Source organism: Arachis hypogaea, chromosome 16, assembly GCF_003086295.3.
Source record: "Arachis hypogaea cultivar Tifrunner chromosome 16, arahy.Tifrunner.gnm2.J5K5, whole genome shotgun sequence".
Lineage (NCBI taxonomy): Eukaryota > Viridiplantae > Streptophyta > Magnoliopsida > Fabales > Fabaceae > Arachis > Arachis hypogaea.
The window spans coordinates 62,119,716-62,137,960 of NC_092051.1; positions in this window are offsets into that span (position 1 = coordinate 62,119,716).

Below are 18,245 nucleotides of genomic sequence, written 5' to 3' on the forward strand. Positions count from 1 at the left end.
TATACATTAAATACCTTTATTAAAACAATTTAAATTTATAGCTCAATTGGCTAGAGCAGTGTGCTTATGTTCTTGGTAATTGGGAATTTTCTTTCTAAAATCTTTTCAAAAATAATTTTTCTTTGAATAAATCTTGTCCCAAACTTTAAATTTGGTGTTCTCCTGTTAACTTTTCTTTAGTTTTCAAAAATTTTATTTTGGTTTTCTAAAAATTTTAAGTTTGGTGTTCTTTCTTCATGTTCTTGTTGTTCTTGTGAGTCTTCAAAGTGTTCTTGAGTCTTCCTTGTGTTTTGATCTTAAAATTTTTAAGTTTGGTATTCCTTGGTGTTTTCCCTCCAAAATTTTTGAAAACAAGCAGCATTAGATCTAAAAATTTTAAGTTGTGTGTCTTTTGTGTGTTTTTATTTTTCATTATAAAATTCAAAAATCAAAAAAATATCTTCTCTAACTATTTTTGAGCAAATATTTCAAAATTTTTTCAAAAAAATTCAGATTTTTATTTTAAAATTTCTATTTTATCTTATCTTTGTTTTAAAAATTTTAAAATTCAAATTTTTTTCAAAAAAATCATATCTTTTTCAAAATTTTATCTTATCTTATTTCAAATTTCAAATTTCAACTTTCAAAATTTAAAATTCAAAATCTAATTTTCAAATTTAAAAATCAAATCTTTTTCATATCCTTTCTTTTTTTATTTTATTTTATTTTCTTACAAGTATCTTTAATTTTAAGACATATCTTTTTCAAAACTTCCTAACCAATTTCTCTCTCTTCTTTTTTTTCGAAAATCCTCACCCACATCTTTTTCGAATCTTTTTAATTAATTAATTTAGTTTTCAATTTTCTTTTATTTCTTTTTCTTCTGATTTTTGAAAATATAGTCAATTTTTCATTTATTTTATTTTATTTTATTTAATTTTACTTTCGGTTTTCAAAAAAAAAATTTATTTGCAATCCGCATCATCTCCCTTTCTCCATCATGGACCTAAGTGGAAATGAACAGCCCAGAGGGACTCTGGGGTCATATACTAACCACATTACTGCTGCATATGGGAGTAGCATCTGTATACCTCCCATCAAAGCAAGCAGTTTTGAGCTAAATCCTCAGCTTATTGTCATGGTGCAGCAAAATTGCCAGTATTTTGGTCTTCCACAGGAAGAACCTATTGAGTTTCTAGTGCAGTTCTTGCAAATTGCTGACACAGTGCGTGACAAGGAGGTAGATCAGGATGTATACAGGTTGTTACTGTTTCCGTTTGCTGTAAAAGATCAAGCTAAAAGGTGGTTAAATAACCAACCCACAGCAAGCATAAGAACATGGAAACAGTTATCAGACAAATTCCTGAATCAATATTTCCCTCCAAAAAGGATGACACAGCTAAGGCTGGACATCCAAAGCTTTAAACAAGAGGATGATGAATCCCTTTATAATGCCTGGGAGAGGTACAGAGGGATGCTAAGGAAATACCCCTCTGAAATATTTTCAGAGTGGGTGCAATTAGACATCTTCTACTATGTGCTTACAGAAAGAGCTCAGATATCTCTAGACCACTCAGTTGGTGGATCTATACACATGAGAAAAACTATTGAAGAGGCTCAAGAGCTTATTGATATAGTTGCTAGAAATCAGCATCTGTACATAAGTAGTGGGTCCTCCATAAAAGAAGAAGCCAAAGTAGTGTCTACTGAACTTGGTCCTCCAGAACAAGTTGCTGAACTCAATCAACAATTGTGCTTTCTAACAAAACAGCTAGCAGAATTCAAGGAGATGCTACAAGACACTAAAAATGCTAATAAAAATATGGAGGCACAATTGAATCAGACAAAACAGCAGTTATCAAAGAAGATAACAGAAGAGTGCTAGGAAGTTCAATTAAGAAGTGGAAAAACATTAAATACCTCACCTCAGAGCAGCAGAAAGCCAAGAAAAGAACAACTGACAGAGGATGAGCAAAATATTATCCAAAATCCCTCTAAGGACAGTAAGGGCCCAGAGAGGAACAACTCTGGTGTTCAAACGCCAGAAAAGGATACAAGGTTGGCGTTAAACGCCCAACCCACGCGCCGTTCTGGCGTTCAAAGGCCAGGAACAGGCAAGGAGCTGGCGTCAAACGCCCAATGGAAGCTCAGTTCTGGCGTTCAAATGCCAGAAACAGGTAGGAAGTTGGCGTCCAACGCCAATCAAGCTTCTAACCCTGGCATTCAAACGCCAGTGAGGGATCAGACACACACAAGTGCTGATAACAACCCCTCTAAAAAGGCTTCTCCAACCACTTCTATAGGAAATAAACCTGCAGCAACCAAAGTTAAGGAATACAAAGACAAGATGCCTTATCCTCAAAAACTCCGCCAAGAGAAGCAGGATAAGCAATTTTCCCGCTTTGCAGACTATCTCAGGACTCTTAAAATAAAGATTCTGTTTGCAAAGGCACTTGAGCAAATACCCTCTTATGCCAAGTTCATGAAAGATATCTTGAGTCATAAGAAGGATTGGAGAGAAACTGAAAGAGTTTTCCTCACTGAAGAATGTAGTGCAGTCATTCTGAAATGCTTCCCAGAAAAGCTTAAAAATCCCGAGAGCTTTATGATACCATGCATATTAGAGGGTAATTGCACCAAGACAGCTTTATGTGATCTTGGGGCAAGCATCAACCTAATTCCTGCATCCACTATCAGAAAGCTTGGCTTGACTGAAGAGGTCAAACCAACCCGGATCTGTCTTCAACTTGCTGATGGCTCCATTAAATACCCATCAAGCATAATTGAGGACATGATTGTCAAGGTTGGGCCATTTGCCTTCCCTACTGACTTTGTAGTGCTGGAAATGGAGGAGCACAAGAGGGCAACTCTCATTCTAGGAAGACCATTCCTAGCAACTGGACGAACCCTCATTAACGTCCAAAAATGGGAGATAACCCTGAGAGTCAAAGAGGATGAGTTTAAGTTGAATGTTGTCAAAGCTATGCAACATCCAGACACATCAGACGACTGCCTGAGCATTGATATTATTGACTCCCTGGTGGAAGAGGTCAATATGACTGAGAGTCTCGAATCAGAGCTAGAGGACAGTTTTAAAGATGTTCAGCCTGATCTGGAGGAACCAGAGGAAATAAAAGAACCTCTGAAAACTCCTCAGGAAGATGAGAAACCTCCTAAACCCGAGCTCAAACCACTACCACCATCCCTGAAATATGTATTTCTGGGAGAAGGTGACACTTTTCCTGTAATCATAAGCTCTGCTTTAGAGCCACAGGAAGAGAAAGCACTAATTCAGGTGCTAAGGACACACAAGACAGCTCTTGGGTGCTCCATAAGTGATCTTAAGGGCATTAGCCCAGCCAGATGCATGCACAAGATCCTATTGGAGGATGATGCTAAGCCAGTGGTTCAACCACAGAGGCGGCTAAATCCCGCCATGAAGGAGGTGGTGCAGAAAGAGGTCACTAAGTTACTAGAGGCTGGGATTATTTATCCTATTTCTGATAGCCCCTGGGTGAGTCCTGTCCATGTTGTCTCTAAGAAGGGAGGTATGACAGTGGTTCATAATGAAAAAATGAACTGGTTCCTACAAGAACAGTTACAGTGTGGCGTATGTGTATTGACTACAGAAGGCTCAATACAGCCACCAGGAAGGATCACTTCCCTTTACCATTCATAGACCAGATGCTAGAAAGACTAGCAGGTCATGAATACTACTGCTTTTTGGATGGCTATTCAGGTTACAACCAAATTGCAGTAGATCCTCAAGACCAAGAGAAAACAGCATTCACATGTCCATCTGGAGTATTTGCATACAGAAGAATGCCTTTTGGTCTGTGCAATGCAATTGCAACCTTTCAGAGGTGCATGCTCTCTATCTTCTCTGATATGGTAGAGAAATTTCTGGAAGTCTTCATGGATGACTTCTCAGTATTTGGAGACTCATTTAGCTTCTGTCTTAACCATCTAGCACTTGTTCTGAAAAAATGCCAAGAGACTAACCTGGTTCTAAATTGGGAAAAATGCCACTTTATGGTGACTGAAGGAATTGTCCTTGGGCATAAAATTTCGAACAAGGGAATAGAGGTGGATCAAGCTAAGGTAGAGGTAATTGAAAAATTACCACCACCCACCAATGTTAAGGCAATCAGAAGCTTTCTGGGGCATGCAGGATTCTGTAGGAGGTTTATAAAGGATTTTTCAAAAATTGCAAAACCTCTAAGCAATCTGCTAGCTACTGACATGCCATTTGTGTTTGACACAGAGTGTCTGCAGGAATTTAAAACCCTAAAAGCTAAGCTGGTCACAGCACCAGTTATTTCTGCACCAGATTGGACATTACCTTTGGAACTAATGTGTGATGCCAGTGACCATGCCATTGATGCATTATTGGGACAGAGGCATAACAAGCTTCTGCATGTCATTTATTATGCTAGCCGTGTTTTAAATGATGCCCAAAAAAATTACACAACCACAGAAAAAGAGCTGCTTGCAGTGGTTTATGCCATTGACAAGTTTAGATCATACTTAGTAGGATCAAAAGTGATTGTGTACACTGACCATGCTGCTCTTAAATATCTATTCACAAAGCAGGATTCAAAGCCCAGGCTCATAAGATGGGTGTTGCTTCTGCAAGAGTTTGATATAGAAATAAGAGACAGAAAAGGGACAGAGAATCAAGTAGCTGATCACCTGTCACGGATAGAACTAGTAGCAGGAGCATCCCTCTCTCCTACTGAGATCTCTGAAACCTTTCCGGATGAGCAATTGTTTGCTATTTAGGAAGCTCTGTGGTTTGCAGACATTGCAAACTATAAGACTCAAGGTTCTCCTTCTGTAACCATGGAGAGGAAGCATGAAAAGGTTCTCTCAATACAGAGTCAAACTAAACCCCCACATTCAAACTCTAAGTTTGGTGTTGGGAGGCCACAACCAAACTCTAAGTTTGGTGTTGAGAGGCCCCAACCCTGCTCTGATTATCTGTGAGGCTCCATGAGAGCTCACTGTCAAGCTATTGACAATAAAGAAGCGCTTATTGGGAGGCAACCCAATTTTTACTTATCTATGTTAATTTTCTGTTTTCCATTTTTATTTTATGTTTTCTTTAGGATGATGATCGTGTGGAGTCACAGAAATCAAAGCAAAGTCAAAAACAGCATTAAAATAGTTCACCCTGGAGGAAGAGCTTACTAGCGTTTAAACGCCAGTAAGAAGCATCAGACTGGCATTTAACGCCAGAAAGAAGCATCAAGCTGGCGTTAAATGCCATAAATAAGCACCAAGTTGGCGTTCAACACCAAGAAAGGGGAAAAGCTGGCGTTTAACGCCAGAAACAAGCAGCAGTCTGGCGTTAAACGCCAGGATTACACACTAAGGGCGTTTTGCATGCCTCAATGGAGCAAGGATGCTAAGTCCTTGACCCCTCAGGATCTGTGGACCCCACAGGATCCCCACCTACCTCACCATTCCAATTCAAACCATTCCCCTCCCATACCCACCTATTCACATACCTCCTTCTCCTCCACTTCTCATTCTACTCCCTTCTATCTTCTTTTGCTCGAGGGCTTTTTATTTTTCCATAACCATTTATGGCACCTAAGGCCGGAGAAACCTCTAGAAAGAGGAAAAGGAAGGCAGTTGCTTTCACCCCCGAGTCATGAGAGATGGAGAGGTTCATCTCAAGGGTCCATAGTTCAGTAGTAGAGCATTTGACTGCAGATCAAAGAGCTATGAGGAAGGAACAACAAAGACAAGGAAGAGACATAGAGGAGCTCAAGAGCACCATTAGTTCTTCAAGAAGAGGAAGACGCCACCCTCACAAAGGTGGACCCGTTCCTTAATCTCCTTGTTCTTATTTCTCTATTTTTCATTTACTATACTTTATGTTTATTTATGTTTGGGTCTATTTACATGATCACTTGTATCTAAGTGTCTATGTCTTAAAGATATGAATGTCCTATGAATCCATCACCTTTATTAAATGAAAAATATTTTCTGAAGAAGAAAAAGAAGTACATGAATTTCGAATTTTAAAATAGTTTAATTATTTTGATGTGGTGGCAATACTTTTTGTTTACTGAATGAATGCTTGAACACTGCATATGTCTTTTGAATTTGTTGTTTATGAATGTTAAAATTGTTGGTTCTTGAAAGAATGATGTAAAAGGAGAAATGTTATTTGATAATCTGAAAAATCATAAAAATGATTCTTGAAGCAAGAAAAAGCAGTGAAGAACAAAGCTTGTAGAAAAAAATGTGAAAAAAAGGAGAAAAAGCAAGCAGAAAAAAAAAAGCCAATAGCCCTTAAAACCAAAAGGCAAAGGTAATAAAAAGGATCCAAGGCTTTGAGCATCAGTGGATAGGAGGTCCCAAAGGAATAAAATCCTGGCCTAAGCGGCTAAACCAAGCTGTCCCTAACCATGTGCTTGTGGCGTGAAGGTGTCAAGTGAAAACTGAGACTGAGCGGTTAAAGTCAAGGTCCAAAGCAAAAAAAAAAAGAGTGTGCTTAAGAACCCTGGACACCTCTAATTGGGGACTCTAGCAAAAATGAGTCACAATTTAAAAAGGTTCACCCAGTTATGTGTCTGTGGCATTGATGTATCCGGTGGTAATACTGGAAAACAAAGTGCTTAGGGCCACGGCCAAGACTTATAAAGTAGCTGTGTTCAAGAATCAACATACTGAACTAGGAGAATCAATAACACTATCTGAATTCTGAGTTCCTATAGATGCCAATCATTCTGAACTTCAAAGGATAAAGTGAGATGCCAAAATAGTTCAGAAGCAAAAAGCTAATAGCCCCGCTCATCTAATTAAGACTGATCTTCATAGATATTTTTGGAATTCATTGTATATTCTCATCTTTTTATCCTACCTTGTTTTTAGTTGCTTGGGGACAAGCAACAATTTAAGTTTGGTGTTGTGATGAGCGGATAATTTATATGCTTTTTGGCATTATTTTTAGGTAGTTTTTAATATGTTTTAGTCACTTTTTATTATATTTTTATTATTTTTTAAATAAAAAATATATTTCTAGACTTTACTATGAGTTTGTGTGTTTTTCTATGATTTCAGGTAAATTCTGGCTGAAATTGAGGGAGCTGAGCAAAAATCTGATTCAGGCTGAAAAAGGACTGCTGATGTTGTTGGATTCTGACCTTCCTGCACTCGGAATGCATTATTTGGAGCTATAGGAGTCCAATTGGCGTGCTCTCAACTGCGTTGAAACTTAGACATCCAGGGCTTTCCAGCAATATATAATAGTCCATACTTTTCTCAAGGATAGACGACGTAAACTGGCGTTCAACGCTAGTTCCATGTTGCATTCTCGCATTAAACGCCAGAAACAGGTTTCAAGTTGGAGTTAAACGCCAGAAACAGGTTACAACCTGGCGTTTAACTCTAGAAACAGCCTAGGCACATGTAAAGCTCAAGTCTCAACCCCAGCACACACCAAGTGGGCCCCATAAATGGATTTCTGCACTATCTATCATAGTCTACTCATTTTTTGTAAACCTAGGTCACTAGTTTAGTATTTAAACAACTTTTAGAGATTTATTTTGTACCTCATGACATTTTTAGATCTAAACTTTGTACTCTTTGATGGCATGAGTCTCTAAACTCCATTTTTGGGGGTGAGGAGCTCTGCTGTGTCTCGATGAATTAATGGAATTATTTTTGTTTTCTATTCAAACACGCTTGTTTCTATCTAAGATGTTCATTCACACTTCAATATGATGGATGTGATGATCCGTGACACTCATCACCATTCTCAACCTATGAACGCGTGCCTGACAACCACCTCCGTTATACCTTCGATTGAATGACTATCTCTTGGATTCCTTAATCAGAATCTTCGTGGTATAAGCTAGAATCCATTGGCAGCATTCTTGAGAATTCGGAAAGTCTAAACCTTGTCTGTGGTATTCCAAATAGGATTCAGGGATTGAATGACTGTGACGAGCTTCAAACTCACAAGGGTTGGGCATAGTGAGAGACGCAAAAGGATCAACGGATCCTATTCTAGCATGAGTGAGAATCGACAGATGATTAGCCATGCGGTGACAGTGCACCTGGACCATTTTCACTGAGAGGACGGATGGTAGCCATTGACAACGGTGATCCACCAACACACAGATTGCCATAGGAGGAACCTTGCGTGCGTGAAGAAGAAGACAGGGGGAAAGCAGAGACTCAGAAGACAAAGCATCTCCAAAACTCCAACATATTCTCCATTACTGCATAACAAGTATTTAATTCATTCTCTTTTATTTTTCGCAATCCAAACTGATAGTTATAATTGATATCCTGACTAAGAATTACAAGATAACCATAGATTGCTTCAAGCCAACAATCTCCATGGGATTCGACCCTTACTCACGTAAGGTATTACTTGGACGACCCAGTGCACTTGCTGGTTAGTGGTACGAGTTGTTAAAAGTGTGATTTACAATTCGTGCACCAAGCGGGCTTTTGTAATTGTTCTTGAAGACATATGGGGGGAACCTCCCCACCTTGATACTAAAAGGTCTCTGGGCGACCCGTCCCTGGTCCGAACTGCGTTGGGTACTGTTTGACTTGTTTTTATCCTTGTTTTTAGTTTTGCTTCTTCTTTTTGTGATTGTAACCCATTACTGTGGTTGACTCTGTTTTTCAAAGATGACTAAAAATAATGACTCCATGAAGGCCTTCAAGAAGGCAAGGAAGGCTGCTGCTGCTAAAAACATGTCGGTCAAGGTGGCAGGAGAGGGATCTTCTCAGGTTCAAGTGAAGCCACCCGTGCCGAGTTCACCTGGGCCGAAGAGGGTGATCCCTACTCCTTGGGTTCGTCTGGCTGACCCTCCACAAACTTTAGCTGCTGCTTCTGGCGCTCCTCCTCCGAAAAGCAAAAAACATCTGAGCCCTTTAACCTTGATGCCCTGATTTTGATGCCGTCGAGTTTGTCGACCAGCAGATTGCCCCCTATGGAGGTCTTTCAATGGATGATATGTCCATTATTCATCACCTAGAGTTCATAACCAGAAGTAGTGTGAAGATGGCTCATATGGGTGCGGCTCTTTTTCGAACTGCTCAGGGTATCCCGGTTCATGCTACAAAATCTTTCATGATGGAGGCTAAGTCGGAGTTTGATAGAATAAGAGGTTTGAAGGAGGAGCTAGAGGTAAAGTTGGCGAAGGTGGAGAAAGAATTAGAGGGTGAAAAGGCTAGTTCTGTGGCCTTGGTGGCTTCTGTGAAGTTGGCTGAAGACATAGCGTTGAGGCACAAGGATAGCTATGTTTTAGCCTATAGAGAAGTGGTGCGTCTTAGGGGTGATTTGGAGACTGTCCGGGATGATTATACCGAGCTCCAGGGTCACCTTGTGGGCAGCGTGACTGCTGCTTATGAGAACTTAAGGGAGCAGGTTCAGGTTCTGGCGCCCGAGCTCGACCTTACTCTCTTTAGTCTTGACAATGTTGTGAGGGACGATAAGATTGTCCCTAATGACCCTGATGATGATGATGTTGACCCTCCTCCTGCGCCTGCTGCCAAGGCTTCTGCCGGGCCGACTTCTTCAGCTCCTTCAGCCAGAATTGAGTCAGAACCTGACTGTCAAATCTTGAACTGGGAGGATGGGACAGTGGATGCTGTGCCCCTCCAGACTCGTCCTCCTTCGCCCCATGTTGATGCAGCTTCTGGGAAACCTCTGGATCCTCTTTAGTTATTCTTTGGTATATTTGCGTTATGGCCCTGTCTGCGGGCTATTGAACTTTTTATTTTTGTAAATGGTATTTTGATGACTGTTGACACTCTTTTAGTTGCTTGTTTAGCAACTTTCCTTTTTAAAAACAAAAAATAGCTTCCAAGTTCCTGGGGCTAACTTAGGTAGCCTCTTTGAGCTTGTTCTTATTATAACTTCATGTCTTTAATATCCTGTCGGTCTTTTATCTACCTTGGTACCTGTTCATACCCAGGGTCGAGCTATCCGACCTGGGATGATCGACGACAAAGCGACCGACCTCTTCAGGTCAAGCGAATCGACTTCTTCTTAAAGAACTCGGCCAAGTTAACAGGAAAGCCCATAAAAGGGCCCAAGTAGAGGAACACGACCCAAGTCCAAAGGCCGTCCAAGCCTATCAGAGATAAGGGCGGTTCCCTTGAAGATAAGCTGACCTCAACTCAAAGATAAAGATAAGATAAGATAACTAACTTATCTTATCTAGAAAGGTCACTCTACAACTACTATAAATACACTGGAGCACCCAGGTATAACTCATACTCTGATTCTACATAAAACTTGTTTAATACCCATGCAAACTTAAGCATCGGAGTCTCTTGCAGGTACCCCCCCACCCTTCGGTGATAAAGGATCAGCAGCACAACCAGTCCAACAAGTCGGACGCACCGGCTCCGGTCACCATTCACGAACCGGACACCTCAGGTTCCGACTAGCACATAAGATCTCGACCGAGATCGACCTACAAATTCAGGTAACCCTCGGAACATTGGCGCCGTTGCCGGGGAACCTGAAAGTCATCCCATCACCATGGCGGACAACCATGATAACGATCACGATTCAGGTCTGGAGGATCGAACACCACACAAAAATGCGAACGTCACGCTATAGGACGCTCCGGAGACCAACCAAGACAAAGACTCGCCAAATTTAGGGGCCATAGAAGCACTCCTAGATCGCCTAAAACAACTAGAAAAAGAAACCCACTAACAAAGGGAAATCGGAAGAGATCTACAAAAAGAGATGCGGCGACGTCGGGAGTTGGAAGAAAAACTGCAGCAATTGGAAGCCGATCTCAAATCAAAAGCCCCTCGCGCTAATCTCAAAGAGAATTCACACAAAGAACAATACCCCTTCACTAGGGAAATCATGAAAACCAAAATTCCAAAAGACTTCAAACTCCCGGATATGGCTCTGTATGACGGCACCACGGATCCTAACCACCATCTCAGTAACTTCAGAAGCAGAATGTATCTTACTGATGCCCCAGACGCCATTCGCTGTAAAGCCTTCCCAACAACTCTGACGAAGACAGCTATGCGGTGGTTCGACAACTTACCACCAAAATCCATCTCAAGTTTCGACGACTTAGCTAAGAAATTCTTAGCCAGATTTTCCATTCAAAAGGATAAAGCTAAGCACGCCCCCAGTTTATTAGGAATCAAACAAGGAGATCGGGAGAGCCTTCGCAACTACATGGAAAGATTCAACAAAACATGCATGGACATACAAAGTTTACCCACGGAAGCCGCAATCATGGGAACGGCCTACGAGAGGGACCGTTCAGCCAATCTTTATCAAAAAAGTACCTGACTACCCTCGACGAAGTTCAGGAGAGAGCAAAAAAATATATCAATATGGAAGAAAACGCTCGTCTAGGAGAGTCCTCAAAATCGGGAGCTTCCTACCGTGACAGAGACAAAGAATCCAAAAGAAAAGACGACAGACAAGGAGAGAAAATTAAGAAGTACCATAACTACACTCCTCTTAGGGCATCACTGGTCGAAATATATAAAGAAGTCTGCCACATGGAAAAAATCCTCCCAGCTCGGCCACTTAAAGGCAAAAACGGAGGAGGAAATCAAAAAGAGTATTGCGAATATCATCGGGTCCGGGGACACTCCACTAACGAATGCTTCGATTTAAAAAACATAATAGAAAAATTGGTAAGGGAAGGAAAACTAGATCGATTCCTGGCCACCCGAGATGACGAGCAAAGAAAGAGACGAAGGGATGATGATACCGAACGAACAGAACGATCTCCTCGGACACCAGAAAGACACGTCCATATGATACATGGCGGTTTCGCAGCAGGAGGAATCTCCAAATCCTCTCGTAAGAGATACCTCAAAGAGATATACCATGTCGAAGGAGAGGAAGAAGCACTCAGCATCCCAGCAATAACATTTACTAAAGAGGATGCAACCGGTATCATTACCGGACATGACGATCCCATGGTTATCACCGTCATCTTGGCAAACGCCAACCTACACCGGACATTAATAGACCAAGGGAGTTCTGCCGACATCTTATTCAAAACAGCCTTCGATAAGATCGGCTTGGAAGAAAAAGAACTTAAAGCATATCCAAACAGTTTGTTCGGGTTAGGAGACACTCCGGTTCGACCACTAGGATACATATCACTGCATACAACCTTTGGAAAAGGAGACCAATCAAGAACTCTCCAAATAGACTACATCATAGTCAACGTAAGCTCAGCCTACAACGCTCTCATAGGTCAGACCACGCTCAACCAACTCGGCGCAATAGTCTCGACCCCACACCTGTGCATGAAATTCCCAACTCCAAAAGGAATAGCTACAATAAAAGCAGACCAGAGGATGGCGCGTCGCTGTTACAACGAGAGCCTCAACCTCAGAGGCAAAGGAGAAGAGTTCCACACAATTGAACTGGGCGGAGTTCAACGACGAAAGGAGTTCCGTCCCCAACCAGAGGGCGAGATAGAAAAAATTCAGATCGGAGACACCTCGGAAAAAACAACTAATATCGGCACAATCCTCAAAGGAGATCTAAAAGAACTGCTAATACAATTTTTGCAAGATAATGCCGACCTGTTTGCATGGAAAGCCGCAGACATGCCAGGTATAGACCCTAAGCTAATGTGTCACAAGTTGGCAGTCTATCCAGGATCTCGACCAATACAACAGAGACGAAGAAAGCTCGGGCCAGAGCGATCCCAGGCTGTGGAAGAGCAAGTGCAGGCACTATTGGAAGCTGGATTTATAAGAGAAGTCAAATACCCACTTTGGCTAGCCAACGTTGTCTTGGTGAAGAAATAAAACGGGAAGTGGCGAATGTGCACCGATTATACAGATCTCAACAAAGCTTGCCCAAAAGATCCATACCCACTCCCGAGTATCGACGCCCTGGTAGACGCTTCCTCTGAGTATAAATATCTCTCGTTTATGGATGCGTATTCGGGATACAACCAAATCCCCATGTACCCACCGGACCAGGAAAAGACTTCGTTCTTAACGCCAAAGGCAAACTACTGCTACATTGTAATGCCTTTCGGCCTTAAGAACGCAGGAGCCACTTATCAAAGATTGATGAATAAAGTCTTCTCGGAGCACATCGGGAAAATCATGGAAGTTTATGTGGACGACATGCTAATTAAAACAAAAAGCGAACAGACACTGTTGACCGACCTAGCCCAAGTGTTCGACACCATCAGGAAACATGGTATGCGACTCAATCCAGCTAAATGCACCTTCGCGGTAGAAGCAGGAAAATTCTTAGGCTTCATGCTCACACAACGGGGAATTGAAGCAAACCCAGATAAATGCCAGGCCATATTGAACATGAAGAGCCCAACCTGCATGAAAGAAGTACAGCAACTCAACGGAAGGCTAGCCGTCCTATCCTGATTCTTACCAGGAGTTGCAATAAGATCTCTCCCCTTCTATGCAACTTTAAGAAAAGGAAAACAGTTCGAATGGACGACAGAATGCGAACAAGCGTTCCAAGACTTTAAGAAGTTCTTAGGACAGCCACCTATCCTATCCCGACCTCAAGAGGGAGAACCACTCATACTATATCTTGCAGTAGGAGAAAAGGCAGTAGCATCAGCATTGATCCGAGAAAGCGAAAACGGGCAACAACCCATCTACTTCATTAGCAAAGCACTACAAGGATTCGAGCTGAACTATCAGAAAATAGAAAAATTTGCCTACACTCTCGTCTTAACATCTCGGCGACTCCGCCCCTACTTCCAGGCCCACACCATCAAAGTTCAAACTAATCAGCCCTTAAAAGGAATACTACAGAAAATGGATTTAGCTGGTAGAATTCTACAATGGGCAGTCCAGCTGTCAGAATTCGACCTCCAATATGAAGCTCGGACCGCCATCAAATCATAATACCTAGCCGATTTTATCGCCGAGTTCACAGATGCCCTAGAGGCCCCCATAGAGTGGAATTTGTATGTGGATGGATCTTCAAACAAAACAGGAAGTGGCGCAGGAGTGATAATAGAAAGCAACCAGGGAGCCCAAGTTGAGCTTTCCCTCAAGTTCGGATTCCCGGCTTCAAATAACCAGGCGGAATACGAAGCGTTGCTAGCTGGCTTGAAACTGGCTGAAGAAGTGGGAGCGCGAAAACTCAATATATATAGTGATTCGTAAGTAGTCACATCACAGATAGCAGGGAGCTACCAAGCCAAAGATCCCATCATGAAAAGATACTTGGATAAAACCAAGCAACAGCTCGAACAATTCGGGGAATACAAGATCTGCCACATACCCCGTGAGCAAAATGCTCGAGCTGACGCACTCTCAAAGCTGGCTAGCACCAAACCAGGAGGCAATAATAGAAGCCTCATCCAGGAAATGCTACAGAACCCATCAATCACGGAAACAAAAAAAGTCCTAAACATAACAGGCCAGGACCAAGACTGGATGATCCCCATAATCAACTACCTCAAGTCAGGAACGCTCCCCGCAGAAGAAAAGGAAGCAAAGAAGCTAAAAAGGGAAGCACAATACTACACTATTATAAATAACACCTTGTACAAAAGAGGGATATCGGTGCCATTACTAAAGTGCGTGCCAACCTCCCACACCAGGGAAGTGCTAGAAGAGGTACACAGCGGCATCTGCGGCAGTCATCTCGGAGCGAGGGCTCTTGCCAAAAAGATACTCCGGGCAGGATTTTACTGGCCAACTCTACAGAAAGAATCTACAGAGTTCGTAAAGTCATGTCCACCATGTCAGAAGCATGCCAACTTCCACATTGCCCCACCAGAAGAACTCATCAGTGTAACCGCACCTTGGCCTTTTGCGAAGTGGGGACTCGACCTTCTCGGCCCCTTTCCCCAGGGATCGGGGCAAGTTAAATTCCTCATAGTAGGGGTAGATTACTTCACAAAGTGGATCGAGGCAGAACCCTTTGCCAACGCCATTGCCCAAAGAAGCCGGAAGTTTTTATACATAAATATTGTCACAAGATTTGGGGTCCCATATTAAATAACCACAGACAATGGCACCCAATTCACAGATACTGGCTTCAGGAAACTAGTATCCGACTTGAATATAAAACACCAGTTTACCTCTGTCGAACACCCTCAAGCCAACGGACAGGCCGAAGCCGCCAATAAAGTCATATTAGCAGGGTTAAAACGACGACTACAAGATGCAAAGGGAGCTTGGGCAGAGGAGCTTCCACAAGTCCTATGGGCCTATCGAACGACGCCACATTCTACCACAAAGGAATCCCCATTTCGGTTAACATACGGAGTGGAGGCAATGATTCCAGTAGAAATTGAGGAAGGATCGCACAGAGCAGTCCATTATAATGAGGGAGCAAACCCCCAACTTCAGAGGGAAGAACTCGACCTACTACCTGAGATCCAGGAAAGAGCTCGGATCAGGGAAGAAGCGCTAAAATGTCGAATGGCATCCAGATATAACCAAAGGGTAGTACCAAGGAGTTTCGCTGAGAACGATCTCATCTTAATCCGAAACGACATAGGAAAAACTCGACCCGGAGAAGGAAAACTGGCAGCCAATTGGAAAGGACCATACCGGGTCACAGAAGTACTCGGGAAGGGCTACTACAGAATATCCGAACTCGACAGACGGGAGCTTCCCAGATCATGGCACGCCTGCTACCTAAGAAGGTACTACAGTTAGAAAGGGTAAAGGATCTCACCAGTGGATGCGCTATTTTTCCTGAAAAGGTTTTTTAATGAGGCACCAGGTCGAGACCCAGACCCAACTTAAGAGGATGATAAAAATCCCACATGTATATATTTGCATTTTTCTCTGAATAAAATATTACCTAGGTATTCTACAAAGATTTCAAGACGCATTATTCTGAAGCATTCATCGTCCGATTATAAAGCTACAGGTCGGCAAAAAGTGAAAAACAATTTCACTGCACGACCACGATAAAGACAAATCGTCCAATAAAGGTGAAAACGCGATTCACCCAAAGGACGAGCTTGATATGCCAACCACTTTCTACAAATTAGCAAAAATGAACACAGAATAATGTAAGAAGTTATCGAAAGCAATCTAAAAAGAACCTGACGAGGTCTTACGGATAGCTAATATAAATAACTTAAAGAGACTGGCCGACATCAAAAAGTCGGACCAAGTCAACCCAAGTTATCAGCGAATCCCTGGAAAGAGGTCTGATCAACCCTATTAAAGAGGAATTGCTATAACTTAGAAGAGATCGACCTAACGAAGTCGGTTTCCTACAAAAACAAGTTATAAAAGTAATCCCTGAAAGAGACCTAACAAGGGTCCAAGAAAGAGGATTACGAAATAACTTAGAAGAGATCGACCTAACGAAGTCGGTTTCCTACAAAAACAAGTTATAAAAGTAATCCCTAAAAGAGACCTAACAAGGGTCCAAGAAAGAGGATTACGAAATAACTTAGAAGAGATCGACCTAACGAAGTCGACCTCCTACAAAAACAAGTTATAAAAGTAATCCCTGAAAGAGACCTAACAAGGGTCCAAGAAAGAGGATTACGAAATAACTTAGAAGAGATCGACCTAACAAAGTCGACCTCCTACAAAGACAAGTTATAAAAGTAATCCCTGAAAGAGACCTAACAAAGGTCCAAGAAAGAGGATTACGAAATAACTTAGAAGAAATCGACCCAACGAAGTCGATCCACTACAAAAATCCAGCAATCCCTGAAAGAGACCTCACGAAGGTCCAAGAAAGAGGATTACAAAAAGGAGTCTATCAGGGGACCAATGCAAAGAATTCGGTCACAAAGCACTAAAAAACACACGCAAAGCAAGAAAACCAAATTGGACCCCTACGACTACAAAGAGTCAAAAACTCAAGAAGTTCAAATTGGGAGAGTTCAACATCAGCAGGTTTTATATAAAATTATAAAGGCCTCGAAGGATCACCAACACTTACTACCCAAAGTATAGCAAGCTACTTGTCTGTTTCTAAAAGTAATAAAAGTTGCTAGGAAAGCAACTAAGAAGAGTCAAACATATAAATAAAGAGATCAAAAGGCCAAAAAATCAGGCCATCTACACAAAAGTTATAAAAAGTTCCCACAAAACGCCCACAAGCCGGGCCAACTACAAATCAACAGGCATCAGAAGTTTTCTTGGCACCATCAGAAGCTTTCTTCGCGGCATCAAGACCAGGGGAAGGAGGGCGAGCTTGAATCGGCACCGCATCAACAGTCCCATCCTCCTGATTCAGGATCTGGCAATCCAAGTCAGGCACAGCAGGAGGAGCGGAAGAAGTCGGTGCCTTGGTGGAAGACACGAGGGGAGGAACAACTTCATCATCATCACCCTCATCATCAGGGACAATTTTGCCATCTCGAACAACATTATCCAAACTAAAAAGGGTGAGATCGGCCTCAGGAGCAATGATCCGGACTTTTTCTTTCAAGTTCTCGTAAGCAGCAGTTACGCTACCAACAAGATGACCCTGGAGGTCGTTATAATCCTCCCGGGCATTGTCCAGCTCTTCCCTCAAGCGCCTCCCCTCCCTATAGGATGTCACAGAGCTTTCCTTGTGCATCATGGCTGCATCCTCAGCCAACCTCAAGGAAGCAGCCAGCGACTCAGAGCTCGCCTTCTCATTCTCGAGGTCCTTCTCCAATTTGGCCACCTTCACCTCGAGCTCCTCCTTCAACCCCTTCATCTAGTCGAACTCTTGTTTTGCCTCCTCCATAAATGCCTTAGTAGCATGAAGAGGAAGATTCTGGGCAGTTCGGTGAATCGCAGCCGCCATATAGGCCATCCTCACATGATTCTGAGCCATAAACTCCAAATGATGAAGAGTGGACACATCATCCATGGGAATGGTACCATATGGCCCAATCTGTTGATCTATAAATTCAATAGCGTTGAAGTTAGGAGCATTGAGATCAAAGGGCTCGGAAGTCTTTTGCTTTTTACTTGGAGGAACAATGGGTGGAACAGCAGAAGAAGAAGGGGGATCCACCAAACGGACCCGAGGTATCGGGATCGTCTTTTTCACCCCGGGAGAGCTCGGCACGGCCGGCTTCTCACGAGGCTGAGAAGACCCCTCCCCAGCAGCCCTGCCCGCAACATTCCTGGCAGCAGTCGCCTTCTGTGCCCTTTTAAAAGCTTTCATAGACTCATTGTTCTTCATTGCCTCTGCAAATAAAATAGAAGTCAAGTTACCAATCAAACAAGTCAAAAATACAGCTACAAGCATCATAAGACAAACAGCAAAGGAAATACAAGATACCCAGTTCAGATTGAAGAAGAGAAGGGTTGGTTAGAAATTTCTTTGTGTCAAG